General features: G+C 43.8%; 1 long non-coding RNA gene across 1 annotated transcript; it reads left to right on the forward strand.

Annotated features, from left to right (window-relative positions):
- Positions 1-6,254: 6,254 nt before the first annotated feature.
- Positions 6,255-9,961, forward strand: LOC130171296 (uncharacterized). Its single transcript, XR_008828121.1, has 3 exons — positions 6,255-6,990; positions 7,214-7,438; positions 7,686-9,961. It is a non-coding gene; the product is annotated as an uncharacterized LOC130171296 (long non-coding RNA).
- The last annotated feature ends 286 nt before the right edge of the window (positions 9,962-10,247 follow it).

Consider the following 10,247-nt stretch of genomic DNA (forward strand, 5'->3'; position numbering starts at 1 on the left):
AAGTGGTTGTCGTCCTCAGCTCAGAGTGGACGTCTGGGTCGACTGAGGCCACAGCAGCTACAGGTCGATGAGGCAGGAAGGACCAGAGAGACTTTCAAAGTAAAATATCTGTGATTACTGTCTCTTCTGTTCCTGAAGCTGTTTGTGTTTCGGGTCGAAGCAGCAGGAAGACGTGGTCCGATCCGTGAACAGCTGATGCAGCAGGAAGACGTGGTCCGATCCGTGAACAGCTGATGCAGCAGGAAGACGTGGTCCGATCCGTGAACAGCTGATGCAGCAGGAGCAGGTAGGTCACCAGGATCACTCCTCGCTCCTCACATAAAAATGAAACATGACATTGCCACATGTTTGATGAGGTCACTGATCACATCACAGAGTCAGGGAGGAAGAAAAGGTTGGAGACCTCAAGACAACATCTCTTTGACAAACGTCTCCACGGTTACCAAGTAATTTGGTCTCATGCCTCATATCTCATGGTTTCGTTCAGGGACGTATCAGTGATTGATTCTTCTCAGTGAATGTCTTTCAGTGTTTATCTTTTATCTCCAGGGTCAGAACATCAGGACAGGAGGACAGGAGGACATCAGCGGAGTCCAGCAGGAGACAGAGTCCAGCAGGAGACAGAGTCCAGCAGGAGACAGAGTGCAGCAGGAGACAGAGTGCAGCAGGAGACAGAGTCCAGCAGGAGACAGGGTGCAGCAGGAGACAGAGTCCAGCAGGAGACAGGGTGCAGCAGGAGACAGAGTCCAGCAGGAGACAGAGTCCAGCAGGAGACAGAGTCCAGCAGGAGACAGAGTCCAGCAGGAAACAGAGTCCAGCAGGAGACAGAGTCCAGCAGGAGACAGGATCCAGCAGGAGACAGAGTGCAGCAGGAGACAGGGTGCAGCAGGAGACAGAGTCCAGCAGGAGACAGGGTGCAGCAGGAGACAGAGTCCAGCAGGAGACAGAGTCCAGCAGGAGACAGAGTGCAGCAGGAGACAGAGTCCAGCAGGAGACAGAGTCCAGCAGGAGACAGAGTGCAGCAGGAGACAGAGTCCAGCAGGAGACAGAGTCCAGCAGGAGACAGAGTGCAGCAGGAGACAGAGTCCAGCAGGAGACAGAGTGCAGCAGGAGACAGAGTCCAGCAGGAGACAGAGTCCAGCAGGAGACAGAGTCCAGCAGGAGACAGAGTCCAGCAGGAGACAGAGTCCAGCAGGAGACAGAGTCCTGTGATGTTGTGATTAAACAAACATTGTTGTCAGAAGTGGGATTTGAACCAGAGGGACAGACAGGGAGACCACAGACCAGAGACACATCACACAGGAAGGATTTCCCTCCAGTCTCAGCTGTGACATCATCACTCAGAGAAACAAACATCTGAAGGAGCTTCAGTCCTTGAACCTGACGCTGAGTGAAGTGCTACCTGACAGACTGAATTCAGGGCAGACATCAGCTGTGACCACACACAGCTGGATGGTCCTGGTTCTGACCTGGGCTCAGGTCTCTCTGGAACCTGGACTCACAGTTTTCTTCCTTCTGAGCCTCGTGTTGTGTCCATGTTATTGTGATGCCTGTTTTCATACATATTCATGTGCACACGCTGCACACTGACTGTGGCCGCCCGACCGCAGCCAATCACCTGCTTCCTTTCTTTACTTCCTCCTGCAGGCTGAATGCAGCTTACATAAGAAAAGAAAAGAAGCATTGAGCTGAGTTTATTCCTTCATACAGACTTTATATAACAGCAGCTCAGAGGGCTGAGACGCAGAGCGGCTAAAGTCCACAGGATTTATCAGAGCAGACTTTAAACCTGCAGTTACTGATCAACCTGCAGCCCGAGGCCTGGGAACGCAGCTCTGCTGCAGCCGCGTGACCTCTGACCTCGGCTACATCACCACGACAACAAACACTGCCAAATTAATACTGAACACTCGCTGCAGAGATATCGCTAATTACAGAAACACAGACAGTACACTACTGGACAGTTTAGATGTTAATTAATATACGAGCAGTGTTTACACAGTTAATTATTTACACCCCATGTTTACACTATTATTGTTTACATATTTACAAGTTTAAACATTTACATGTGAATCTTTAAAAACTGTTATAATAACCTCCTGAATCCTGTTTTTCTTGTATTTTTAATGCTTTCATTTATTTAAATTAGAAAATGTACAAACAATCAGACATGTCCGCTCTTATATAAAACAAAAAAAGATTCAACAAAAATAAACAAATACAGAAGTTAAATACATAAAATAAAGAGACTTCTTGTTTGTTATAAATTTGAGAGACTCAAAGTAACGTTCAAGATCAATTAGAAACAGTTTGATAACGGACTTTGATTTAAGAACCTCCTGAATCCATCTCTGAAGTTTTCCTCTTATTTACCTCAGTCTGAGTCCTCCTAGCTTCTGATTGGTCGGTTCAGCGACATGTAACTCAGAGACAGGAAGTGCTGTTGGAGTGTGGAGAAAAAAGTGAATCAGTCTCTATCCAGCTGTTTCTTTTTATCAAGAGTGATCCAGACCAACACATTACACTAACACATTAACTACTAACTAACTAGTGCTAACTACTGCTAACTACTGCTGACTACTGCTGAGTACTGCTGAGTACTGCTGAGTACTGCTAACTACTGCTATAACTACTGCTGACTTCACGTTACACTACTAACTTACTACTAACTAACTACTGCTGACTACTGCTGACTACTGCTATAACTACTGCTAACTACTGCTATAACTACTGTTGACTACATGTCACACTACTAACTTACTACTAACTAACTAGTGCTAACTACTGCTAACTACTGCTGACTACTGCTGAGTACTGCTGAGTACTGCTGAGTACTGCTAACTACTGCTATAACTACTGCTGACTTCACGTTACACTACTAACTTACTACTAACTAACTACTGCTGACTACTGCTATAACTACTGCTGAGTACTGCTATAACTACTGCTAACTACTGCTATAACTACTGTTGACTACTGCTATAACTACTGTTGACTACATGTCACACTACTAACTTACTACTAACTAACTAGTGCTAACTAATGCTAACTACTGCTGACTACTGCTGACTACTGCTAAGTACACGTTACACTACTAACTAACTACTGCTTATTAACCACCATGCAATCATTGCATTTAAATATCACTCCTAGTCTTTATACTATCACATACTAGCTACCATCTATAGAGTTAGTACAGCTGTTACCATGACGACCACAGAAGCTCCTAAAGGTCTTTCATTGATTTTTCCACCGTATTAATAAGTTATATTCACTCAGTTTTTTTTGTTTGTTTTTGTTGCAACAGAAACTTTTTTTCCTGTAAAGACTCATATTAAATGAATAATCAGTAATATATAACCTATAATATTTAATCAGTTTCCAGTGTATTTTCCATGATGACGGTGTGTTGACTCTGAGGCCACGTCGGTAACTGACTGTAAACTCTATATGATGACAGCAGTTAACCTGCAGGTCAAACATCAACCGCTCATCATTGGACTTTAGTGAAGGTGAAACCAGATACAGGATGTACACACACACACACACACACACACACACACACACACTTTCATGTGTAAAGGTTCATATTGTTTTATTTAATGCAGTGAATATGAGCAGACGTGTCTCAGACTGTTTGTTTTGCTGTTTGTGAAACACTTGGTTTAAATTTACAGGAAACAGAGAAGATGATTGTTGAGCAGTCAAACTGTCATGAAGGATGGACGGAGATCAGAGAGTGTGAAACTGGAGAAAGTGTCTCCACCACCAACAGAAAATCTCTTCTTTTAATTATCTTTAAACTAATTCAACCAGTTTGTGCAACATTCAGTCACATCACAGCGGCTGGATTTCCCAGTTTCCCACTCGTCGCGTTCACGTCGACTTCAAAGTCTGGATGTGTGTTTCATTCTGGTGCCCATGTTGATGGGTTAGAGTGGAGACACTGTGTGTGTGTGTGTGTGTGTGTGTGTGTGTGTGTGTGTGTGTGTGTGTGTGAGACGCTAAAGTGGTAAAATAATATTTTTTCATGTCTGTATCATTTCGTCATATTCATTGAAACTTTAGTGGAGGGAATCAGTTTTATGTTGTTTTCAAATTTCACATTCAAATAGCATGAACAAAAACATGTTATTCCCAAAGCAGTTTACAAATTATTAAAATATACATACAATACAATAATTATTAAACATGTGCTGAATATTGATTCAGATTTAGATTTTGTAAACACAATATAATTCAATATAAGACAGCTGTTGTTTTCTCTGTCTACATCTGCTGAGAGACGTGTCACCTGCTCAGACTGTAAATAAAGATGGACGCCACCACTGCGACGTCACCCACAGGTTTCTGAAGCTCAGAGCGAGCTGCTCTACCGTCGCTATCTTGGCAGTGCCTGACTCCGCCCCCTAACTCCCAGCTAATCCAAAAAAGGTCAAAGAGGAGGGGCCTGTGTGGAGCTGAGACTTTGGTGCATGACAGTTTGTGGCAACCATTCGCTCACCCACCTGTCACTCAAGGAGGCCACGCCCTCAATCCACCATAACTTTAGTCCTTAATAAAATGTAAACAGGTGAGTTATATAAACAGGTGTCATGAAGGAGGAAATCAGCTCTAGAGACCAAAACAGTTTTTGTACCAGGCTGTAAACATGTTTATTTCTGCTGTAAAGTTGGACATTTTAACATGGGAGTCTATGGGGACTGACTCACTGTTGGAGCCAGACTCTAGTGGCCGTTAGAGGAACTGCAGCTTTCAGCCTCGGAGGTTGGAGCTGTGGAGTTTTCCTATAAACAAAGTTTCTGTTTAGATTCAGCTCACAAACATGTTGAATGTATTCTTATTTAGCTGCATTCTCTCGCCTCCATCTTCTTCACTGCTCTTCTTGGTGCGTCACTTGGCTTCTTTGTGTGTCACTGCCTCCGTCTGTCCATCAGTGGAACTGCATGAAGTAACACCAGGAGTGTGTAGATACACTCGGAGACTCAGTGATGAAACGTCGCCCTGTAGTGAACACAGTCTGCCCGTGCTGTCCTTCGGTGTTGACCGCCAAGATGGCGACGGTGGAGCAGCTCACCTTGAGCTTCAGAAACCTGTGGGTGACGTCCATCTTTGTTCACAGTCTGTCGTTCAAACACGTCCAGGAGAGGTGAACGTGTTGCAGCGTGTTCAGTCCGAGGCGGCGGTCCAGGCGACCGTCTCAAGTCCTCACTGTCAGTCAGACTCCTGTGTTTGCTGTGGCAGTATGTGGGGCAGAGATTGGTCAGGCATCACTTCCTGAGTAAATATGTGATAACATTTATTGCATGAAAATATTCAAACTCAGTCATGCCCTGTTGAAGAGCTGCGTTTGCTTTTCTCTCACAGAAATAGACTTTTATTTATCCCCTGGTGTTTACTGACGGAGACCACTAACTGCACAGTCAGAGTCTGCAGAGCTGCAGTGAGGCTGTAACCTGAGCCTGTGACGGGAGAGTGGGGGGACATGGCACACAGACGGAGCGTGGACGTTTCTGGACGGCCCCCGCTGGCTCTGGACCCGCTCCACACATTCAATCATTAACATTGTTCATACAAACGCATACCACTGAAATCTAACCAAGAAAAATACTCGCTGTTTGTCAGATTTGCACGTCCGAGGTAGAAGTTTACCACAGCTGAGCAGAGGTCAGAGGTCACCGAGGCAGGAACACAGAGTCCAGTTAAGAGTCTCTTTGTTGTTCTGCCTTTAAAAAAGCAATGAGGGGTTTCAAGAACCCTGAGTGAGTCCAGACCTCAGATCAGATTTTACGCTTGCTCTAAGCCAATTGTAATGATCCACTTTGGGCCCAGACCAGATCCAGCTGCTGGAGGAGGAGGAGGAGGAGTCAGGACCTGAACCATGACCTGTTCACTGATCCTGGACACTGATCCTGACTGTGTGTGAGTCCACTCAGGGTAAAAGGTCAAAGGTCATCACGATCGTGACGACATGTTTCCACGTTCAGTTATTTTCTTATTTCTGAGTTTATTTTTCAGAAAGAAACAGCTCCGTACAGTAATGAACAGCTGAGTCCAGGTGAGTCCAGCTCCATGTGTCTTTTCATATTAAAACAGATTCAGTATGAAACTGAAATAATCAGCTGGTTTTGTGAGACTCAGATTAAAAACAGAGATATCCTTGTTTCTAGTCCCTCATATGGGCCAGGCTCCAAAAACACATGAAACCTACATTTCCCATAATGCAACTGGATGGTGCATCTGGTAAACAGTTACATCCAGAAAACAGAAGACAGTTTTTGGATAAATCATGTTGGTGGTACAAGCACCGACTCTCTTCTGATTGGCTGACTGTTTTCTGAGTAAAAACACTCAGAGAAACCAAATCCAGGTGGTGGGTCCAGGTGGGCGGGGCTTGGTGACTGCTTTGTTGTGACATCACAAAGTTCCAGAAGTCCTGACGGCTGGTTTTAAGGCTCAGTTTCTGAATACAGGCTGTGTGCATTTCTCTGTGGACTGAGGCTTTGATACTTTCACAGTATTAATATAGAAGCTAGAGCTGATCTATAATCTATAATCACACTACACATGGACACAGACCTTTACACTGGAGGAGCTTTAATGTTTTTTCTTAATGAAACCTCTGGAACAAAAATCAAATCTGGTAAAATGTTCAAGTTGAAATTAAAACCTAATGTTTAAATATATAAAACAATATATTTATATGTCATTTTAGATCCTCTGAAGTGAATGTGTTAAATGACGGTGAGGCCTCAGAAAACGCTCTGTCTGTCTTTTTAATTTCCTCCACACCTCCCTAACCTCCTCCTCTGTGTTTAGAAACACCTTCGTTCTTACAGTATCTCTATCCCAGTAGCGGTGAGGTGGAGGAAGTCCAGCAGAGAGGGAGATGTTATCAGTGCCTGCAGACACAGAGCAGGAAACCACAGCTCCAGGCCGGAGCAGAGACAAGGCGAAGAGGAAGAGTCGCTCTGTAACTGAAGGTCGGATGTGAGGCTGGTTTTACTCTCTGTTTGTCTGGGTTACGTAGCTGTTATCTTGCTTACATAAGGACACAATTACCTACACACACACACACACACACACACACACACACACACACGGTTTTCCTTCATGCTCGACAATTTCAAAACGACTCTCAGTGATGAACCACATTTTATGTTTTTATCTGACTCTTATTTTGAAGAGTTATCCTTGTAAAACTCTGTTACAGTAATAGATCAAAAACCCTTCAAAATGAAGCTTCCACTGAGCCACGACTCACCAGACCAGAACACCAAGACTAACGGCTGCAGGTCCAGGTGGAGCAGGTGTAGCTGCTGGAGAAGCTCCTCCAGAAACCCTTCAGCAGGTGTATAAACCTGCACATGTGTGGGAGGAGCATCCGAAAACAGCGGTCAAAGAGGAAGGTGTAAATTTGTGACGCCAATATTTCACTGTAAATATATTTCACTTATTTTTTATTTAAAACACTGTATTCACAGGTTTTATTAAATTATTAAATGTCCTGGAGTAAGACATCAGTGTGGTTCATGTGACTGTCACTATGCTAAGCTACGCTACATGCACCACACCATAGATGCCCATCCAGACTCTGTGGCAGCATGGTGGCTCCAGACTCTGAGTGTGTGTGTGTGTGTGTGTGTGTGTGTGTGTGAGATTTTTTTTCTGTATTCTCGTTTCAGGAAACCAAAATGAAGGAGGCAGCGGAGCCAGAACGGACTCGGAGGAATTCCTGAGAGCTGAGTTTTTACGCTGCTGAGGCTGAAATGGAGTGTGACAGCTCGACAGCCAGCAGCCTCATTGTTCTGTCTCTCCCAGAAACAGATCAGGACTCCAAATGTATGGGCTGATAGAATAATGTTTGTTGTTCCAGTGGAAAAATGACAGGAAAGCTCTAAACAAACCAGCAGTTGCTTCACATGCCACAAAAGCCTCGTCTGGCTCTGTGTGAGCGCCGAGGCTTCGGATTTACAAAGCCGCAGCTTTAAGGCGGTTAGCGTCGGTAGCCGGGCGGACATCACGACGCCGCGGCCACATGAGACTCTGACTGTCCCTGAGGCTTTGGGAAACACCGCAGAGTGTTATCTGTCTGGAAGGTGTGTGTTGTTGTGTGGCCGGCCTGACAGATGAGTCATGTGGACAGATTAGTGGTGAGTCTGGAGCAGGAGGAGCTGGTGTTAGCGACTTAGCTGTTGTCACGGTGATACAGTGTGAGGTGATGGAGGGATGAGCTGTGTGTGTGGATGGAAACACGCCTCCTGTCCAGCGGTCACATCATCTGCCAAAAACATCCTCATAAAAATGTCCTGAAAGGAGCAGAACACACGAAGCGTCAGTGGTGCCGATGATGAACGAGCAGATTAGCTTCTCCTGCAGCTTCAGTATTTTACATGTGACAGCAGCAGAGATCAAGTGTCCAAGTTCCTCTGTGTGGTCCAGTTACTGCTGCATCAAAACACTTCAACTTCACATCACATGCAGGACGAATACACTGGGGAAAAAAATCACATTTTACCAAAAACAATTAAGTTTTCTAACAGTAATTTCCTGTTTTTTAAGCCAAACTTCTATTTTAAGCATTTTGCCAATAATAATGAATTACATTTATTTCCCATTTTTGTAAAGACAAATTACTGTTTTATTTCTACAGTATTTTTCTGCTTTCTTAAATTAAATACAAATCTATGTAAAATGACAGTAATTATCTGTAATTAAAAATGTAGCTTGTTATTATAAAGGTTAATGTCCATACGAACAATTTAAAGATTCTCTGTAATTTCAGGGTAAATCTGATTAGTTTCACATTTATGTGACTTCTACATACAAACTTTGTGATTCTGGATGAAATGTAACAAACAAAAAAATCACATCAAACAGTCAAACATCAAACAAAAAGGTTTGAAGTACTGGAATGTATCCCAGCATGCACTGGGAGGAAAGCAGGAAAATATGTACAGTTTAGAGTCCTCAGTGAATGAAATGTCATGTCTTGTTCTAGTGATCAGAGTCCTGGAGGAAACACAAGGAGAACATGCAACACTGCAGGAAAGAACCAGGGTTGAAGCTGAACCAGGAGCTTCTTGCTGTTGTCTTCCTGCCTGGACTTTACTAGTCTGTGTGTTTGTGCCAGAAGAAACCATGTTTGGATGAGAGGGTGGAGCTGGGGAGGAGGGAGGGGTGGATCTGACCTGTTTTTCTAACACTAAGACTGATGATGAATAACGGCTCCTGGACTTTTTGCACCTTCCCTCCATCACTTATGGACGGCTGCAACAGCTTCCAGTCGACCTGTCAGACTGTTGCTCCGTCCTCACTGAGCTATGAAGGATTATTTTACATCTCTACAATGAAAACACTGATTCACCAAAGTGACTGTTAGATTCATCATGAGGCAGATGGTAAATATGAAGAAACACTCAGTACAATTTAATCACAGGTTTCTTTATTAAACACCTTTTCAATGACAACAACGAAGTTGTGAATAAAACTAATGAACATGAGCTGTACTACACTGACACCTGCTTCACCATCTGAACTGTCAGTGTTCAGTTCACACTAAAGAGTGTGTGAGGTCACACATCCGTCTCTGAGGTCACAGCATTACATCTATGAAGAGTCTGGTTCTGCTCCAGGTTGCAGTTCTGGTGGGTCAGTTCCATCTGTTTCCTGCTGAACACCGTTTGATGTTAAACTGGTCGATACTTTCACCTGTGAAGGAGGTGACTGAGCTGGAGCTGAACACATTGGCCCTCATTTATCACTCTTGCGTGAAAACAGGCGCAGATCTAAATAGCCTGACATGACATCTGATTATTGCACATTAAAATTTGAAATAATAATAAATACAAGCAGAAATGTGTTTTTGCAAATTAACTCATGGCAAAATTGTGTAATTGTTTTTGTTTTTTCCGATGGGTGTGACACAACTGGAACAACAATTAAACATCTGGTGAGATAATCATTGTTGCACTGTGGTTGGTCAGATGTTTACTCACTCCCTTATTTAAACAGATGCTTTGACAGTTATCAAATCATAACGATCAGATTTACTGGTTTTGGAGGAACAATACGCGCGTGTCAGACGTGAGCGCGTGTTCAGAGACCGCAGGGATCTCCAGATTGCTGGGTTTCCAAATGTGGTTGGAGCAATTGATTTCACTCGTGCGTCTGAAGGCACCATCCATGAATGATTACGCATTCATCAATCGCAAAAACTACCACTCTATAAATGTACAGGTGATTTG

Source organism: Seriola aureovittata, chromosome 1 (assembly GCF_021018895.1).
Source record: "Seriola aureovittata isolate HTS-2021-v1 ecotype China chromosome 1, ASM2101889v1, whole genome shotgun sequence".
Lineage (NCBI taxonomy): Eukaryota > Metazoa > Chordata > Actinopteri > Carangiformes > Carangidae > Seriola > Seriola aureovittata.